At 42.7% G+C, this 20819-nt stretch overlaps 1 long non-coding RNA gene across 2 annotated transcripts; it reads right to left on the bottom strand.

The window, feature by feature from the left end:
• Positions 1-1653: 1653 nt before the first annotated feature.
• Positions 1654-3351, bottom strand: LOC120683284. 2 transcript variants are annotated; one of them, XR_005678749.1, is made up of 3 exons: positions 2748-3351; positions 2227-2283; positions 1654-1902 (listed from the first exon to the last, which is right to left on the bottom strand). It is a non-coding gene; the product is annotated as an uncharacterized LOC120683284 (long non-coding RNA). The 2 variants fall into 2 exon arrangements; XR_005678748.1 differs by lacking the exon at positions 2748-3351 and having other exon boundaries at positions 2227-2454.
• Positions 3352-20819: the final 17468 nt, after the last annotated feature.

Below are 20819 nucleotides of genomic sequence, written 5' to 3'. Positions count from 1 at the left end.
ATTTTATATGCATCGTTTGTTTAACAAATTACATGCGATTCTCATATGACATGTATTTATCATGGAGCATGGATATTCATTGTGTGTTATGTGTGTTTATCACATGCCATATGTTTCTTTTTAGTGAATCATAGTTGGTTATTAAATTTTAAATGTGATCAAAACAAACCATGTATAGCATGCATTTTTATCAAAAATATTTGTCATGTTCCATTTATTTTTAGCATGTACCCTGTGTGTTTATCGTATCCAAATATTTTAAGCATGTACCTTGTGTGTTTATCGTATCACTAGGGGAGCCGGCTGAATACTTACCTTGATACGATGTTCCGGATCTTCGAGGATATCACTACTTGTCTTCAAATAATGTTCCAGATTGATCGTAGATATTATATTATCCCGAGCTAAAGACCCTGATAAATGGTGAGGGATGCTCAACTCACCTATGGATTGCATCATGATAGGGCTGGCCCCTTTGATCGGTATAATCTTCTCTTGCCATTGGTGATCAGGCAATAACAAAAGAAAATCATATTCGAAGAAAATCCTGGGCCTTGTTTATTGAAGGTTGATGATGCAATCAAGAATGATCCAATTGCCGAGAGTTGAACTCTTTTTGAAGTTAATGATCCTCGATCATGCTTTCTTGAGTCGACTCGGATTTCATCATGGAATCTCCCGCGAATTAAATCTAGTCAAACACTACCCTATTTTCACGTAGGCAAGAGAAAACAACATGGTTCTTCTGATCGGACGTTGGATATTAGCCATAGAAAATTTTCCCTCATATTAATAAATCTTTAACCTGTGCCTTCCCCGGCAACAGCGCCAAAAATACTTGTTAGTATTTCTTAGCGTCAACTATAAAAACATAATTAAAATACCTGTCCTAATAACAGCACCAAGAAATGCAGAAATATCTTAGCACAATTACTAAGGAACAAGAGTATTCTGAATCAAGAACTATTCCGCAAGTGCACAGAATATACCAGTATAGCATTTTACCCAGTGAGTATACCATGGTGTCATTTATATTTTCGCAGGGAATGTGGCGGTGTAAAAATATATTTTAAGCTAGGCAAAATTATTATAGATTTAAAAGCCAAGCCTGATCAGGGGTAAGAGATAATAATGATAGCATGATATTGTGAGAGAGAATGAGCATAAAAGATAAACATTCATGGGTAGCAGGAAACACTACAAAAAATCTGTTGATCCATGACGATTGAATTTCGTCACAGATCACTAAAAAACCGTTATAAAACAGTATCTATGACGATCTCAAATAACGTCATGTATTGAGAGTCATAAATCACACCTCGTGACGTTCCTTAAAATTTCGTCATGGATTGCTTGATCCATGACGTTTTGAAATCGTCGTAGAATGTCCCCGGGCCTCCAAAGCCCAACCCAAACTCGTTTTCTATGACGAAAATAAACGTCACGGATAGTCGCTACGTGGATGATGACCTGGCTTGATGACGTGTTGCTGCCTCCATGGACCATGACGTGTCTGCCTCCATGGACCATGACGTGGCTGCCTACATGGATGATGCCATCACATTTCCAGCCCACAGCCCATAAAATTTCAATAGTTTTTTCAGCCCATTTCAGAATTCCAATTCCAGCCCATCGATCTCATTTCCAAAAAAATAAACAGAACTGGCATCACATCAAATACAATAACTTTCATCCAGTATTACATCAAATACAATAACTTTTCATCCAGTATTACATCAAATACAAAGTGTTTCTTCCAACACATCACGTACAAGTTTTCATCCAAGAGTTTTTCTTAGCAACTTGTTGACATGCAGAACAAAAAGGAACAGAGAATTCTCAATTTTCTTTTGTACTAATTCTATTCCAAAGCTTTCTTCTGCTCTAATTCTCCATTTTTTTCTGAAATTAAGAGAACAAATGTAATATCAGTGCTTAAGAGTATGCAACTTGTTGCCATGCAGAACAAAAAGGAACAGAGAAATCTAGCAAGAGTATGCAACTTAGGCTAGCGATATTCATCAATCATTTCTTTTTTTGCCTCTAGATTTTGAACATGTAATAAAGGAAGCCAAGTTCAAACTTAGCATAAGTCGCACTAGTAAATTGTATCAGATCAATAGATGCAATGAAGTCTGAATTCCAATGCAGTACAGCAAACGGAATTTGAACATGAAGCAGTCACAATAACAAGAGAACAAATATAATTTTTTGTAAGGATCATACCGAATTTGCTTACTACTTCAAGGTTGAATTTGACCTTTCTATCCAGGGCGGCTGGACCTGAAAACCAATATCAATTGAAGTAGCATAGCATATTGTAACAAAAGAAGGCACATCAGATATAGCAGATGCTGGGCACCATGGTGCAGGACTTTCCTTAGCAAGACTTTGCTTAGTCTTTATTAATAGAAAGGCATCAACAGAAATTAGCAAAAGCACATACAACAACAACAACAACAACATAGCCTTTTTTCCCAAGCAAGTTGGGGTAGGCTAAGACAGTTTTGCATATTTAATTTGCATTGCATTCACGAATCCAAGAATAATTGATGTAGCTACACCTATAGAAGAAGCTAACATACTCCGTCTCCAGATACATAAGCTAACAGTTCAGACCTTTTTTTAACCTTCTGTAAGACTAAGAATGTAACAAGCAAATTTTGTTAAGGATGCAAAATTTGCACACGCCTTTGGGTTAGTGCCTTAGTGATAATGCTGTGCGTGGGGAGAGGAATCTCATTCACCTAGCTGACGCCAGCCATGACGAAGGGCACCGGCCCAGCCAGTTCCTCCGCCTGCAGCGAGCTCAGTTCCTCGCTGGAGCCATCGGCGAACAAGAACGCGAATGCCCTATTCCTGCACATCCCAGAAGACCCTTAAATACATAAGGTAAGTAGACAAGTCCGTAACTTGCAGGCAAAAATGTCGGAGTTCTTGGAGGCAAAAATGGAGAGGAACTGGTTGACGCAGATGCCGAGCTACAGATGTAGATCAGAAACCGACGGCATGAGAATCTCATCAGAAACCGACGGATGGGACGAACGAGCAGTGGATTCACAGCGCGCTCGATGCAAGCAGCAGACGGCAGGATCATCGAGTCGCATTGTGGTGTGCAGAATGAATCGCAAAACGAACAGTTTACTGTATGTGTATCAGATGAAGAAAAAAACAATCAGTTTACTTGCATCAAATTGGTTATCAGAATAAATGGTAAATACGAGCTGCAAGAGACTATCAAATAGAAAATTCCTCACTAAACCTGCTAAAGGTTCAGAAGCCTAATTGAACCCGCCCAAACTATTTTAGCACACTGCATTTACAAGCAACAGTTTCTCGAACAAGCATTCGTCGAACAAAAGGTGAGCACACGAGCAAAGATGTATTAGTTTTGCACATACCATGACATGATTTATAACTGATATTCAGCACGTTGTTCTTATTTACCAGGATGCTCGGCGGCCAGCAGCAGTGGGACGTGCTGGAGCAGCCGGCGTCGTGGACAACGCCGGGCTTGCTGCCCGCGTCCGAGGGCGCCTTCTTCCCGGAGTTCGCCAGCCAGTCAGCGTTGCTCGAGCAGATCGCGGCGTAGGCGCCGCAGAGCGAGATGCCCGTCATCTCGACGCCGTCTGGCTCAGGCCTGCCGCCGCGGAGCGGCGACATCATCGGCGCCGGGTCCGCGCAGCCGCCGTCGGATTGCGAGCTCCCCCCGCTGCCACCGAGCCTGTGCATACCTTCGCTCCAGTTCCTCCGTGCCGGATCTGGCAACCGGAGCCATGAAGGCACCTCTACTGCCGATGAAGCAAGTGACCATCGAGATCCCGCCCGCGCCGCCAAGCAGCACCTGCTTCGGCGCACCAACGCACTAGCCCCATGCCCCCTGCCTGGTCATCGCCCCACGCGCCACAAGCCCATGCTCCCTGCCTAGCCACCGACCCACGCGCCGCAAGCTCGACCGCAGCCCTGCGCGCCGCAGGCCGGACCGCAGTCTCACGCCCCAGATCTGGTCGCGCGGATCGACGGCAAGCTCGGCACCGCCAGGAGGCCCTCCTCCCCCTCACCCCCTGTGGATGCCCTCACCGGCGCCATCCGTGGCCTCAGGAGGAGTGCGTGGTGGCAGGCGGGGTAGGTGAGGAGGGGCACGGCCGGAAGTAGGAGCCAGCTGTGGGTGAGGAAGGCGGAGGCGGTGGCGGAGGCAACGAATGAACGGAGGAAGAGGAGGAGACCTAGGGTTTGCTGGCCTATTTATACATCTACAGATCGATCCGAGCCGTTCGATCGGAGATGAACGGCCGGGAGAAGTTGGGCTTTGATGTAAACCGGCCCCAGCTAGTGTTTTGGCCCATTTAACATTTTTCTTTTTATTTTTTCATTTTATTGCACCATTGTGAAGTAATATATAAAAATAATAATATTATACACACTAATATATTTTCTAAATATAATATACTACATATAACTTGTCTTGTAGAAGTTTTGATAATTTTCAAACTCATTTACTATTTCCAATGGTTTAAATGAATTTCTACAGGTTTATTCAAAGTAATTACAATTTGAACTACAAATATCTCAAATAATATATATAAAACCTCTAAAATATATATCTATGCAAACATATACAATTGTAGTCCATATCCTAAAATATAGACGAACAAATGGAATTTTTGTTACGGACAATTCAAACTTCTATTTAGAACCTTATTATACAATAACGATAATAATACCTAAAACTTCTCCATTTTTTTGTAAATTGGCATAGAATCATTTCATGGGTGCACAATCTTGTCATAAAAGTTTTATAAGGTTTCATGAAAAATAGATTATACATTGTTCATAAAAGGACACATCTCACACATAGTTTCTTATAACTCAAGTTAAACTTTGACATTTGAGCAACTCATTATATTTTCAAACTTATATGCACCTCAAATTTGTACACAACCTTATTATCACTATAACATTAGAAAATGTGAAGTTACATTACCAATTATTATAAAAACATATTTTTCTACTTTCAATTTAGGTGGAAGAAAACAAGCCATATAAAAAAGATTCAAGAAATATTAATTAACATACAAGCAAATACCATTAAATGAAATATCATAATTTTGGGAAAATTTATAAAAAAGAACCATGAAATTTGGAGTTGTTATGAGGGATTAATACCAATTATAAATTTTAATTTCGGATTAAAAAGATAAACATTTTTTCCCGAACTGATGATGGGCTGCTTCAGCATTTTATCTGGGCTCGGCCCAAGATAGGGCGGAGCTGGACCTGGCCCAAGAACTGCTGCATTATACAATCTTTAATTATATTTAGCTAACAAAGCTTGACACAACCAATGAAGTGGCTTGGTGGTAGAAGCGGCCCACTCTAACCCACAGATGCAGTGTTCGTATCCCCCCTTGCTGCTGCTTTTTGGATCATTTTTGGACAAAATGTAGATTAATTAAAATATAAAAAATATCTCATGGCCCAACATGACACAAATGAAGGACTAGTGTACTGGTATGATTTTGTGCTTGACGAAGTGTAGCTCCCACGTTCGAGTTCCCTCTTTACGGCTTTTTTTCCTTTCTTTTTAAGCCGTATTGATATTGATAGTTCAACTAAAAAAATAATTCGGCACTAAAAATAAAACTAAAAGCTAAAAGGTGTAGTCGCCGAAACATGAGCTGCTTATGTCATTTTTATATATAATTATTGTTTCTCTTTAGTTATCAAAGCTAAAAGGTGTAGTCGAGTATAGCAATGAAAAATATGAAATTACATTAGCAATTGTTATGCAAAAAACATGTTTTTCAATTCTCTATTTAATTGGAATAAAAAATGTATTACGAAAACAATCTAGATATAGCAATTAATGTAAAAAAGCCACTAAATAAAAGATCCAGATTTTAGAAAACTTCAGAAAAAAGAACCATCAAATTTGGAGTTCATACGAGGAAGAAATACCAATTACAAAATTTAATTCCGGATCAAAAAGAAAAAGATGATTCACACATCTGTTCTTCACTGTAGGGCCAATTACAAAAATGAAGGCAACTTATTTTTTATCTAATACCTTGCACAACACCCACATTTTTTTAAGAAAAAAAAGTAACACATCTTATTTTCTTTAAAATAAGCAACATATTATGGTTTGAGCACCATATCAAATCCGTGACGATTTCTATTTTCATTCTATGACGTTTTCAGAGGTTTGTCATGGAAACTAAGCCCAAATTAGAGCTCATATGGGCTTTTTACAAATCTGTGACGAAAATTCATAAATCGTCATAGATCCTGCCTGTTTATGACGGTGTTCATAAACGTCACAAAAAATTCGTCATGGATCAATGGATTTCTTGTAGTGAAATGGGAAGCAAAACAAGGAAACTAGAGACATTTTATCTTCATTAGCAGGCATGAAACATATTGAGCTATTTTTCCAGATCATTGTCAGCAGGGACTAAAGATTCTAAGCACAATGGGGAGAGCCAAGCATGTAAGACAGATATGACTGTCTGGACATCGAGGTCATTTATGCACCTCTTACCATCCTAACCTAACGTGGAGGATTACGATGGCACTAACGGGGTTGTCACCACCCGCAGGCTATCTCTACAAACCGTTGGAAAGGATGACATTCAAACGTAAATTTTAATTCAGACACCACGTCTGCATTAACGATTACTACTCTAGCCTTGCGCAAGAAAATCTGTCTCTATCTGGAGCTTTAGTTCTATAGCACCTAACTAAGGTAGATTAAACCAAGATGTGTTGTTATCTAACTAACTCAAGTTGACATACAAGATAAAGTACTCAACATATTATCATGAAAGGATCACACACATACCAAGCATATGAACCAAACATACCAAGATGAATAAAATAGATAACTAGAACAAAGTCAAGACATTGCATAAAGCGAAGATGTAAGACATACCAACTCTCCATGAAGACTCTAACTCCTTGAATTACAACTCCACACCTGAATTCTACCCCTAAAGCTTTACAAGTGAGGATGGCTACATTTCTACTCTTCTTACTCATTTAGGAGCCCCCCCTCTCATATTTATAGAGGGGTAAAACCAGCACCTACACGGCCAAATCTTGACATGTGGCACTCGTAACTGACTTAAGGAACTCTCCAGGAAGCTTCCCTCCAAAGGGGAAGGTCGGTGTCCGCCGACCGGTGGGCCCGCCCACTGGCCACTGCCTTTGGCCAGTAACTTCCCACGAAGCTTCTTGTTGTATTGCGACGTGCCTCCTCTGTTGTTAAATTATTTTTTACAACAACAATATCTGTGTATCTATTTTTTTATTTCTTTGGCTAGAGTATCTGGTATTTTGAACCTGTTGCCCTTGATGCATATATTTATGGTTCAGAAAATGAAGCATGTCTCTTGCAAATCCGGCCCGCCATGGAAGAAATGCAAGTGAGGATGCACCGCTGCTAGTTTGGTCATGGTGGAGCACAGAACAGAAGCCAGCTAGCTGGGTGATGGATTCATGGTGGAGCTCTCGTGCAAGAGAGCTTATATGCCCGCTACTACCACTGTATTAATGGGGCATCATCTTTCTAGGAAAAAATGGACAACTGCATTATGTTTGTGTGACCAGCTTGTACATCGCATAAATTTTATTGAATCAAATTGCGTGTGATCACTGAGCAGCTAGTGATTTGTGGGATTTGTGACTACATATAATGGATTTTATTGTTGAGTCATCATGAAAATACTACTCTAATGTTTTGAAATTACTTCCTTGCAGTTGCTGAGCATATTACTTCTTTCTGTTTTGAAACTACTTCTTTGAAATATAAAGATGTCAAAAATCATTATAAACATCATGTAGTAAATATGAAATACTTTTCAAATTTGAAATTACTACTCCAAAGACTTACTTCTCAGAATAATTACTGATTTGTGATATCTGTGACTACATATAATGGATTATTACAATTTGAGTCATCATGAAAATATTGGTGTAATTTTTTGAAATTACTCCCTTAAAGTTATTGCGCATATTACTTCTTCCTGTTTGAAATTACTTCTTTGAAAAATAAAGACGTCAAAAACTCAAAATTATTATAAAGATGATGTAGTAAATATGAATTACTACTTCAAATTTAAATTTCTACTAAAAAAACTTACTTCTCAGAATAATTACTTAATGAAAAATAAAAATTACTCAAAAAACTTACTTCTCAGAATAATTACTTAACCAAAAATGATTCTACTTCCACATATTTTAGCCCTACGCATTGCTTCTATTGACGTGAGCTATTTACTTACGGAGACGAATGATTCTACTTCCATTTGTCAACCCCGGCAATTCTCCCTCCGATTATGAATATTCCCTTCCACTTTTCAGTTCGCACACTACTTGATAAATCGGGAAGGTTTGCACTTCCGCAACAATACAACATATTACGCTTCTTAATAGAGTAGTATTTTCCATGACATACAATAGTATTTTTTGTGCTTAGTAGTCCACAGCTTAAAAAATCATAGTGGCCTGCTGGTGGCGCAACCCCCACATGCCAATTCCTCCGAAAAATAAATTCACCCACGTCAGAGGATACTCACTTCTTTACTACAACTGCGATTTAAACCTATCTGTTGATCGCGCCATCGTGTGCGGCCGCCAGTCAAGACAACTCCCTAAAAAACCTCCAGAGGGGGCGCTGCATGCAGCCGGGTCCAATGAGTATTAAATCGGGACAGATAGGTGGCTAGTCAAACTACCATTAAATGTGACAGACGGGGAACAATGCAATCCTTTTTTTTACTACTAGGAGATGCATGGCTGTAAATCAGCACGTAACCATTCCGGCGGGGCGCCACCGTGCGCGTTGAATTGTTATCCAGCAACCATATATTGCATGCTTTGCATGCGACGCATGCTCCAATTTATTTAGACATGCATGCCATCAATCCAAAGATGTCTCTCTCCCATATAAACAAATGGCGTATATTGCTCTCCTAAGTCTTCCTTGTAGTTGTAGCCCTGTAAGTTTAAACACTGACCCTGAAATCACTGCAATTTATTCACATTAATTGAAATATAATGGAGATTCCATGGATGCCGCATGTGTTGCATCTGCATGCTACAAAGATTTCGCATGCTATGTTTGTGTTGCTGCGTCTCATGGGCATGGCGCCAGGGAAGACCGCGCCGGAGGCCGGACCATGAGATGGCCTCTACCAGCGCACCACCGTTCCAATAGAAAAAAGACGGGGACTGCAGCTTCTTGCCCGCGACACCCCTGATATCCTACGCTCCGCCCTCCGCACATAGGAGATGGCTTACCGGCGGTGGGATGGATTTTTTTGAAAACTCATTTTTTCGGTTGTGGGATGGATTTGTTGATGAATTACGGTCACGAGATGTCATCAGAGCTTCGGAGCCGCCTGCTATTAATTTTTACGGTTGAGGTACAAAATAGGTGGTTTTTACGTTTGCGTAGGCTTGCCAGATCTCCAGTTGGGAGCACCGCTGAAGCGATGAATAGTATTCAGCTCACAGCAGACTGCTACACTTTTACAACCATGAGCGCTCATTTTCGCACCCAAAAAGACATTATTAAAACCAACTAACGACTAATTTTTACTACTAGTAAGTTTCTATTTCTTACTATTCACTTTTTACTTCCAACGATTTCTTACTATCCCATACCTCCTTACGTGATAACACCTCAATTTTTATTTTCAATAGTCAAATAGATTTTTTTTTGAATTACTAACCATTCAAAACTGCTTTAATACAATAATGGAGACCATCCGCGTCAATCAAGGGTCGCGATCCCATTTAATCCACTCAATATACTCTGTACTGAGATTTTACTCCCATGCAACCAAGACACCGTAATTTTCTCCACTTTTGCTGAACTCGCCGGAGTCAGCCTTGCTCCGCCGTGAGTGTTGAATAGTTATTCAGCAACCCGCATGCTAAATAGATGGGTCACACACACACATATATATATATATATACACACACAGAGAGATTTGTTCATCACAATACATCAATCATAAGTTTTCCATTTCTACTTCCTACTCTAACCGATATTATTTGTGTCACTCAATGCGACACGTTCGTGTCATCGCCCTGCTGCATCAATATTATTTGTGTCACTCAATGCAACACGTTCGTGCATGACCCCTGTACATCTGATAACCCTGTTAGCAAATCCATGAAATATTACCATCAAACATTCACAGCTTCCATTTCTTACCAGAGCCACATTGAGTCGTTAGTAGGCTTGATTCGGTTGCAGCCTTCCTGCGATGGTAGTCCCTAGCATTTTCACATCTGACCTCCTTTTACCCTTTCCACAAGCTTACGTTTAACTCTCGCTTTGCAAGAAGTAAAATAATTTTGAGTTTAACTGAATTTATAAAAGATACTAACACTTATATCTCCAGAAGACTTAGTATGAAAATATATTACATGACTAATGTAATAATTTATTTTGTAACTTAAGTATTAATGCTTTTGTATAAATTTGGAATTATTTGATTTGTTCAAAATTTAGAAAGTGAGAGTAAAAAATGCAACTAGCGCTTCCCCAGTAGTTAATAAATAATTTTAAATTTGATCAGATTTATATATCTCTAATTTATATCTTCTAATAGATTTATTGTAAAAACATATTATTAACTAATTATTTATTTTATGATATAATTGTCGTAAGCTTTTTATAAATTTGATTATCTTTGGAATTATTTAACTTCTTATAAAACGATAGTTGCATTTGTTGGTGTACAATACTCTTGGGAAGTGAAGAGATCACAACAGCTCGAGCAACGGTGGGCGAGGCCTCTCGAGAAATGGCCGCGGACACAATAATGACACGAATATTAAAGCAACAGCATATTTGCTCTGTCTTCCATCATGATTAAACAGTTACAAGAGGGGTATTTATAGCCCAGAAACTCAACTACTCCCTGGCCAAAATTCCCTTACTTCCCCCTAACCGCCAGCATCTTGGTATATTCCCTGGAAAAAATCGTAATGTTACAACACTCGACACAACTCAGTGGAATTACAGCTGTACACTCCGTACAAAATTCTGACAGTGGGGCCGCTTCACTTCGCATCTCTTCGCGACCGAGGGTCTTCGCTGCTTCGTACGAAGGAGCCGTTGGAATCACTTCGCCGTTTGCCCCTTCGCTGCGGGCCCTGCCTCTTTGCTCCTCTTCGGGTGGCTTTGGGCAACTCAGGCCTTCGTTTGGTAGGCTTCGTTCCAAACCCCTCGGGTTCACACTCTTCACCTTCGTGGCACACTTCGTTGCTCGTCCGCTTCCTTGCTCGTAGCCGAACGCCTTCGACGACGGGTGTAACACCCTTGTGTTAATCGTGCTCGCTAATCACATGTTTAATCGCTAATCATGGCTTAAGCACGTCATTAGCGCTAAACGAGTTCGCATAGTAACTTTCGACTTAGTTACGTTCGATCTCGTTTTTCTCCTTGATCCGAGCCTCGAATCAACTTTCGCCCAAAATGAAAGTTGTAGATCTACTCTTCCTCTACAACTTTTATTTTGGCCAAATTTCAAGTTCCTTCAAATTTTGAGTTTCGGGCGGTCAAACGCAAGTCAAATTCGGTCAAAACCATTACTGTGCTTCTCCTGTTCTCTTGTGCGCGCCCATGCCGGCGAACTGGCAGCCGCCGGCGACGCCACGCGTCGGCCGTCGTGGCGAACTTCGCCATCCGTGCGCCGCCCTTATCCTCGCGCACGTCCTGGATGCTTCTCGTCCGTTCTTTCTCCTTCCTCGAGCTCCCGTCGAGATCAAGCGGAGCCGAGCCCGTGCAGTGCGCCGCCGCTCGCCGCGCCGGCCATAGCTCGCCACCCCGCCTCGATCCTTCGCGCCAGAGCCTCCTTCGCCTCGCCCTTTGCCTCCTCCACCCGTTCTCGAGCTCGGCCGTGCCCAAACCCGGCCGGAATCGAGCCCGCCGAACCCGGCCGCCATTGCCGCCCACCGGACCTCCGCCCCTCTCCGTCGAGCCCCCTCTCCCGGCCCTTCTCCGCCCAAATCGAGCCCACGGTGAGCTCAGCCGTGACCTCCTCTCCCTCCCCGACCTCTTCCCCGTTCGATTTCCGCGCCGCTGCCGCCGGGAACGTGCCGCGCCACCGCCGAGCGCCGCCGCTCCCGCCGCATGCCACCGCGGGTGCTCTGCACGCCGCGCGTGCACGCCACGGAGCCGCCCTGCGCGGGGCCCCACGCCCCCACCGCGCACCCCGGGCCGCCTGCTCGTCCTGGCCGTGGGCCCGGCGCGCACGCCGCCGCCGCCTTGCCTAGCCGCAGCGCCGGCTACGGCCATGGGCGCGGGCACGCGTGAAGCAGGGGAGGGCGCTGGGCTCCCACTGACGTGTGGGGCCTGGCTGTCAGCCCCCCTTTTTTTGTTTTATTTGTTTCTAGGATTTATTATTTATTTCAGCTGAAAGCTATGAAATTTTTTAGAAAAATAAAGAAAAATGCGAAAAATACAAACTAAATTTTGTTGAGTTCCCTAGATTGACATCTTCAGAAGAAAAATACTGATGCATGTGAAATGTCACATTTGCCCCTGCTAAAAATTCAGTTTGTGTTTAAGCTAGTTTATTTAATACCGGCTGTTCCGTTGCTCTAAAAATTATGAAATTTATTCAGTAGATTACTCTTTGTATAAGTAGGCCACTGAAAAATTTTCAGGTGCATGGTCTATGTGCATGTTTGTGGATCTATTGTTGTTTGATTTTCTTTTCTAGGGTTAAAGTAAATACTTTTCTATATCAATAAGTGTTGGTAATTTATTTATGCACTCCTTATCAGTAGTTTTTCATGATAGAAAAGTTGTGCTACTGGATCCTTGTGGTGTGTTAAGTTTTGATCTTTATTTAGTTCCTAGCTTCAGCGTTTATCCTTTATTCTTGTGGTTAGTTAATTTTAAGTCTGTAGTTTATGTTTTTCTTGTGCTATAGATGTGCGATTAGTCGTCCTAAGTAAGTTTAATAGCTTTGCTTGAAAGGAAACACTTCAGGCTAAATTAAGTTGGAAATTAAACTTGCCTAGCAGCGCCAATCCGTTTCCTTTATTGCTTGGTTTCTTTGTTGTTCGTTAAAGGATTGCCAGTCATGTCATCTTTTAATCGCATTGCATTGCATCCTGGCCGCCATGCATCGTTTAAGTTAGTGCATGACATTCTTTTTCATATGTGTAGATGCCACGAACGAAGCCGTCTACGAGCTGGTTGCTGAGCCGATCCCGGAGCCGCAAGCAGGGGAACCGCAAGCCGAAGAAGCCGCCGAGCCAGATCCAGAAGACCTCGTTAACCCTGCTGACTTGCAAGGCAAGCCCCAGAGCATAACCCTTATTTCCGGTATTAAATTTTTACCTAAGTAATTGTGCATTTACGTTTATAGGAGTTGTATGAAACCCTAGTATACATATTTTCCATAGGTACCTATGAGTCTCTACTAGTGTGCAGGTCGTTAGTACTGCAATTCTTAACTAGGTTTCGGTAGAAGTCGAGTGATTCCTGTCACTCGCGTGTTATAGGTCCTTGTTCTAATGGCAAAGTTGCTTGAGATTAAATCAAGGAGGAAAAGAAAAATGGAGACCGGGCGGGAATGAGTTGGATTATGGATATGGAATGGATGAAAAGAAATCTCCGTCTGTGTCGTTTGAGGACCGTACCGTTGTTGGCATTGTTGATCGAGGATTGAACAGTACTAACCACATGCCGGGAGTAGGAGGTAGTCGAAACCGGTAAGCTCATTACTTGAATCGCAACGACACTTTGAATCGCGACTTGCTACTCTGGGAGTGGGATGATGGCGGGTGTTGTAGTCGCCCTCGGGTCCACTGGGTGTTCGCCATGTGGGGCTCCTCACCCGGGTTTTGGCAGGTGTGATTCAGACGTCGGGGTGGTGATAGGAACAGTTGACGTGTGTAGCCCGACGGGGTTGCATGTGTCGTGTGAGTTAGGTCCACCTTGCAAGGTTAAATCGGATCGATTCACCGTGACTCACGGATATGAGAGCCTTGGTCACTGTGTCACATCGTAGTAAGAAAGTGGAATGAGAACGGAATGGAAAAGATTGGTATGTGAGTTACTGAATGATAATCTGATCCACCATGTGTGCTCTAGATATTTAAGCAAATTTAGTTAATACTCACTATACTAAATGGAGCTAAAATAGTGAAAGTAAGGATTCACTGTTAGCAGCCTTTCAATAAAAGAACTCCAGAGCCAAAAAGCTTTGCATGTCTAGGTAATGGGCTAAGTATACCCAAAGTCAGGTAAGCCTTGCTGAGTATTAGTATACTCAGGGTTGTTGTTGTAACCTTTCTGGGCAGGTTGTGTTCCCGCTGACTTCAAGGAGGTCTGTGCGTCCTGGATTGAACAACCGCTTCCTTCGGGTTGGACCGTCGAGTGGGCCCCGTCTTCCCCGTGAAGATCGGGCAGGTTGGCATCACATCAGTCGGCAGGATGTGGAGCTCACCTTGTATCGTCGTTCATAGTTACGTATTGTATTTCGAACTCGGTTTTAAACTTCCGCTGTGTATTTGAACTCTGTAGTTTGTATTTAAAGCTTTTATGTAAGATCAGTGTTGTAAATTAATTTGAGGTTTTCTGTATGCTTGTATCACCTGTGCTCGTCTTCGTACGGGTCTACTAGTGCAATTGTGATCCTGGAGTACAGTACTTTAATCGGGATTTACCCGACAGCCTATCAGATTACACCGTTTTAAGTGCACAGTAACTTGATTAAGTATTAAAATGATGGTTAGTGCATTGAAGCCGGTTTAATTTACGCGGTGCTGCTACAGCTGGTCTCAGAGCTCTAAATTACACTGGGGTGATTACTGGCATGCTTAATTAAGTTAAGTAACTCTTATCTTGCAAAGATTTTGGTTTTTTTCGAAAAGTTGACGCTAGATGCGCTAAGGAATAGGATAGATAGCTCGTATGCCCTAATTATGTTATATGAGTTAGGTGGCATCTAAGTATCTATTTTATTCCAGCACTTCCAGCTTTTACTTTTTGCTAAACCTTATTTCTTGCACGGTAACGATGTACCTCCGCTAAGGTAAGCAAGGTAACCATTCTTGGTAGTCCTTTAGAATAGCCCACGTGTTTCATACGTGCACGGGTCCCGTATGATGAGCATACGAGGAGGTGATAAGGCTTAATTCAAATGAGCCTGTCGCTATCTGCCGCCGGACATGGAGTGCAGATTTCATACCGTGTGATTGTAATCACGGTCATCTTGTAAGGCAATGTTACGAGATGTAAACCTGTCATGCGGTTGGCCAAGGCCGTGACCCTTGGGACACGTCTACCCTTGGATGTCCCGTAAGGCGAGTGTACGGGAAATGAATACGTTATTATGACGTATGCAGCGCTGCCCATTCAGCGTCGAACGTCTGGGTGCCATCTCTATAGTGGATGGTAATGTATGTGTGAATATGTGGGAAACTGCATATGCGTTACCTGTGTGGCGTAGGACACATGGGGGCCGTTCATGAGTGCTGGCACGAAGGGTCCAGAAGTGGTTATATACTCTGTGTTCTTCTGCAGGAAACTAACCACGTTAAGCGCGTTATGAAATCCTTGATCGTAGGAACGACTAGTATATATAGGGAGAGTACGTAATTGTGCCACCGGTTATCCTCGTATACCATATTTTTGGTACTTGTTGGTGATAAATGATAGAACGTGCATGCATCTTGCAAAATTGAGTGGTTTGATCGCCTTGTTGTTTAGTGTTGTGCTTCAGTAAAATTTAATTATGTTTTTGTACAAAATGTTATTCTGCGGGTACTTGAAAATTTTGGAACTCTGGTGTTGAGCTGTGCATTGGATATCTGCGAATCCGAAATCCTATTTCAGAGAGGTTCAGTGCCACCTACGCTAGAGCTAGTCTGGTCGGAAATTGTGCAACCCCGAGTTACCAATCTGCGGTTCAAGTTGAGTTGATGCGGTTTCAACCAAAGCAAGTCATTTTATTTTTTCCCTTGGTGAACCATATCGCGAGGGAAATGATTCATGCCGTGTGTTCATATTATGTATGCACATTCTTTATTTGCATGAATTAGTCCTGATAGCGGAATGGCTAACCAAGGGATGGTTATTTTGCAGATGGGTGATAACCATGCTGCCAACCATGACAATGAGAATCACGGGGAATAGCCACAACCACCTCCCTCTTTGACTCAGGCTATTGCGGCTCTTATCGCCGACCGCAATGAGCAGACTGAGTTGATGAGGCAACTGGTGCAAGCCAATGCCGGCAGAGGTTGACAAGCTCCGCCACCACCAGCAGAAACTGACTATGTCGGTTTTCTGGCCACCCAACCACCTCTGTTCCACAAGGCAGATGATCCCCTTGAAGCATACGCTTGGATTCGCACCATTGAGGATAAGTTCAGCATTCTCAATTGCACCGAGATGAACAAGACTGCATTTGCAGCGGAACAGCTGAGAGGACCTGCAAAGATATGGTGGGTTAATTACAAGGCTCTACTTCCCACCAATATGCGTCTCACTTGGGATGAGTTTGTGGCAGCTTTCAAAGCCCACCACATCCCTACAAGTTTGATGAGGAGGAAGATGGCAGAGTTCCTAGCCCTGAAGCAAGGGAACAACACCATTCTCCAGTACGCTCAAACCTTCAATCAGCTAGCCCAATATGGTGGCTTTCATGTGGGTACTGATGAGAAAAGGCAGGACTGCTTTAAGAGAGGGCTCAACACCAAGCTTCAGGACAAACTAGCTCTAGTGACTTGTAACAACTTTACTGAACTAGTCAATAAGGCCATCACTCAGGAAGATGCCACACTAGCACACAAGGCTGACAAGAAAAGGAAGGCACATGTGGGATCCTCCAGCAATGCACCTCAGAAGTACAAGCTGGTTCAGACAAGGACTCAGCTGGCTTCAAACCGCCCTCCGCAGCAGGGTCGTTGGGTCGCTAGGCCGCCACAGCAGCAGTGGGCACCACGTCCCTCGACACAACAACAAGGGCAGCAAGCTACACGCCCCAGCAACTACCCCTGTTACAATTGTGGTAACTGTGGGCACTTTGCACGTGACTGCCGTATTCCGCCTAAGCAGAGTAACTATAAGACCCCCGCACCGGCTCAAGGTTCTACCCAGCAGACTCAGAAAAAGAAGGTTGCACCTGTTAAGACTGGACGGGTGAACTATACCACTCTGGAGGATGTTCCTGAGGGTACTCAAGTGATGGCGGGTATGTTTTCCATTCACCACCGCCCGGCTATTGTGTTATTTGACTCTGGAGCATCTCATACATTCATCAGTCAAGCATGTGTAGCACGGCTTAATTTGCAAGTAACCCACATGATAAGACCTTATATCATTCTTGCACCAGGCGCACACTTAAGTACCAGCCAATTAGTTCGAGGTGTGCCCCTTGACTTGAGCGGGACGATTTTTCAGACCGCACCCATTGTCCTTCCAAGCCAGGGGATAGATGTCATACTTGGAATGAATTGGATGAAAGAGCATTGTGCTATCATCAATACCTCTTCTTGTATCATTCAGTTAAACTCTCCCACATATGGTTCTATGGATATTCATCTTTCCCAGCACAAGATTCCAATAGGAGCAGTATTCCATCTCGAGGCAAAAACCTTAGAAGAAATTCCTGTGGTTTGTGAATACTCCAATGTGTTTCCAGAGGACTTGCCAGGCATGCCTCCCGATCGGGATATTGAGTTTGTCATTGAGTTACAGCCTGGCACAGCACCCATATCTCGAAGGCCATATAGAATGACTCCAAGTGAGTTAGCTGAATTAAAAGTCCAGTTGCAAGAGTTGCAAGATAAAGGTTTCATTTGACCGAGCACCTCACCTTGGGCTTGCCCGGCTCTGTTCGTAAAGAAGAAAGATCACGGGCTGAGGCTATGTGTGGATTACCGACCTCTGAATGCAGTCACTATCAAAAACAAATACCCACTTCCTCGTATTGATCTTCTTTTTGATCAACTAGCCGGAGCTAAGGTATTCTCAAAAATAGATCTATGATCTGGTTATCATCAAATCAAAATCAGACCGGCGGATATACCAAAAACAACTTTCTCTACCTGTTATGGTCTTTATGAGTATTTGGTGATGTCCTTCGGATTAACCAATGCTCTAGCTTACTTCATTTACCTTATGAATTCAGTGTTCATGTCGGAGTTAGATAAGTTCGTCGTGGTCTTCATTGATGATATCTTGATCTACTCCAAAAATAAGGAAGAACATGCTCGTCATCTTCACATAGTTCTTCAACGTCTTAGAGAGCACCAGCTATATGCCAAATTCAGCAAGTGTGACTTCTGGCTGAAGGAAGTTCCATTTTTAGGTCATGTCATATCTGCTAGAGGTATTTCTGTTGATCCCAGTAAAGTACAGGATGTACTAGATTGGGAAGCCCCAACTTCTGTTCCTGAAATCCATAGTTTTCTGGGGTTAGCTAGTTATTATCGTCGGTTCATCCCAGAATTCTCCAAAATTGCGAAGCCGATGACTGAACTTCTTAAGAAAGGTGTCAAGTTGTATTGGAGTAATCATTGTGAAGAAGCTTTCCTGAAATTGAAAACGCTCCTTACTTCGGCACCAATCTTGGCCCAGCAGGACACTACGAAACCTTTTGATGTCTATTGTGATGCCTCAGGCACAGGACTCGGCTGTGTTCTGATGCAAGAGAATCGAGTGATTACTTATGCTTCTCGATCACTCAAGCGGCATGAAGAGAACTATCCCACTCATGATCTTGAATTAGCAGCTGTGGTTCATGCTCTGAAGATCTGGCGACACAACCTTCTGGGTACATTGTGCAACATCTATACTAATCACAAGATTCTCAAATACCTTTTCACTCAAGCTGATTTGAACATGCATCAAAGGAGATGGCTTGAGTTGATTAAAGATTATGAGCTCGAAGTGCATTATCATCCGAGAAAGGCAAATGTAGTTGCCGATGCGCTAAGTCGCAAAGCTCACTGTCATTGCATTTCAGCTATACCATTAAGCGAGTCTCTTTGCTATGAAATGGAAAAACTGAATTTAAGCATTGTACCACATGGCACATTGGCTCATCTAGAGATTACTCCTACTCTTCGTGATCTCATCATCACGGCACAAAAGCAAGATAAAGGGGTGAAGGAAATTCAGAGAAGACTATCAGAACGAGACCCTAAAGTGAATTGCTTCCACCAAGATAGTGAGAATGTGTTATGGTTCAAAAACCGATTAGTGGTGCCTAAGGATTTTGAGCTCAGAAAATGAATCCTTGATGAAGCCCATACCTCACGACTATCAATTCATCCGGGCAGCAACAAGATGTACCAAGACCTAAAACAACGATTTTGGTGGACTCAGATGAAAAGAGAAATTGCCAAGTATGTGTCCGAATGTGACATCTGTCGATGGGTTAAGGCCAGTCATCTCAGGCCAGCTGGAACTCTTCAACCCTTGAATATTCCTGAGTGGAAATGGGAGGATATCAGCATGGATTTCATCGTTGGATTACCTCGAACTCAAAAGGGATACGACTCCATTTGGGTTGTGGTGGACAGACTGACCAAGTCAGCACATTTCCTGCCAGTCAAAACTCTATATCCAGCAAAGAAGTATGCCGAGTTGTACGTGGATCGCATACTATGTTTACATGGTGTGCCAAAAACCATCATCTCTGATCGAGGGACTCAGTTTGTTGCTCGCTTTTGGGAGCAATTACATGCTAGCTTGGGAACCCATCTTATTCGCAGCTCTGCATATCATCCTCAAACCGATGGCCAAACGGAGAGAATAAACCAAATCCTGTAGGATATACTTCGTGCATGTGTCTTAACCTATCCACAGAAATGGGATCAAGGTTTGCCATTAGCTGAATTCTCTTATAACAATAGTTATCAAGAAAGCATCAAAATGGCACCATTTGAAGCACTATACGGTCGTCGATGCCGTACACCTCTCAATTGGTCTGAAACCGGAGAAAGAACTATCTTTGGGCCCGACATGGTTCAAGAGACCGAAGAACAAGTCCGTCTTATCCAAGCAAACTTAAAGATCGCGCAGTCTCGGTAGAAGAGCTATGCTGATAAAAGGAGTAGTCCACTCGTTTTTGAAGTCGGTGACCACGTCTATCTGAAAGTCTCACCATGGAAAGGCGTGCAAAGGTTTGGAATAAAAGGGAAGTTAGCTCCCCGCTACATCAGTCCATATCCAATTGTGGAAAGATGTGGTCCTGTGGCTTACCGATTGAATCTTCCAGCGAATCTTTCTGCAATTCATAACATTTTCCATGTATCACAACTTAGAAAGTGCCTTAGAGTTCCGACTGAAGTTGTTGAAAGTGACTCCATTCAATTAGAGTCTGATCTCACTTATCTTGAGCATCCTATGAAGATTATTGATCGCAAGGATCGAGTTACTCGTCGCACCACCAACTGATTCTACAAAGTTCAATGGAGCAATCACTCTGAAGAAGAAGCTACTTGGGAGAAAGAGGAATTTCTGAGATCCAAGTATCCAGACTTTTTAAATGCTCATCCAGGTACTTCATCTTCGAACCTTTTTCGCCTTTTTATATTCTCTTGTGTCTGAATCTCGGGACGAGATTCTTTTAACTGGGAAGGACTGTAACACCCCTGTGTTAATCATGCTCGCTAATCACATGTTTAATCACTAATCATGGCTTAAGCGCGTCATTAGCGCTAAACGAGTTCGCATAGTAACTTTGACTTAGCTACGTTCGATCTCGTTTTTCACCTTGATCCGAGCCTCGAATCAACTTTCTCCCAAAACGAAAGTTGTACATCTTCTCTTCCTC

The sequence above is a fragment of the Panicum virgatum genome, chromosome 7N (assembly GCF_016808335.1).
Source record: "Panicum virgatum strain AP13 chromosome 7N, P.virgatum_v5, whole genome shotgun sequence".
NCBI lineage: Eukaryota > Viridiplantae > Streptophyta > Magnoliopsida > Poales > Poaceae > Panicum > Panicum virgatum.
The sequence above is the reverse complement of the archived record's forward strand: the minus strand, read 5'-3'. Positions and strand labels throughout refer to the sequence as shown.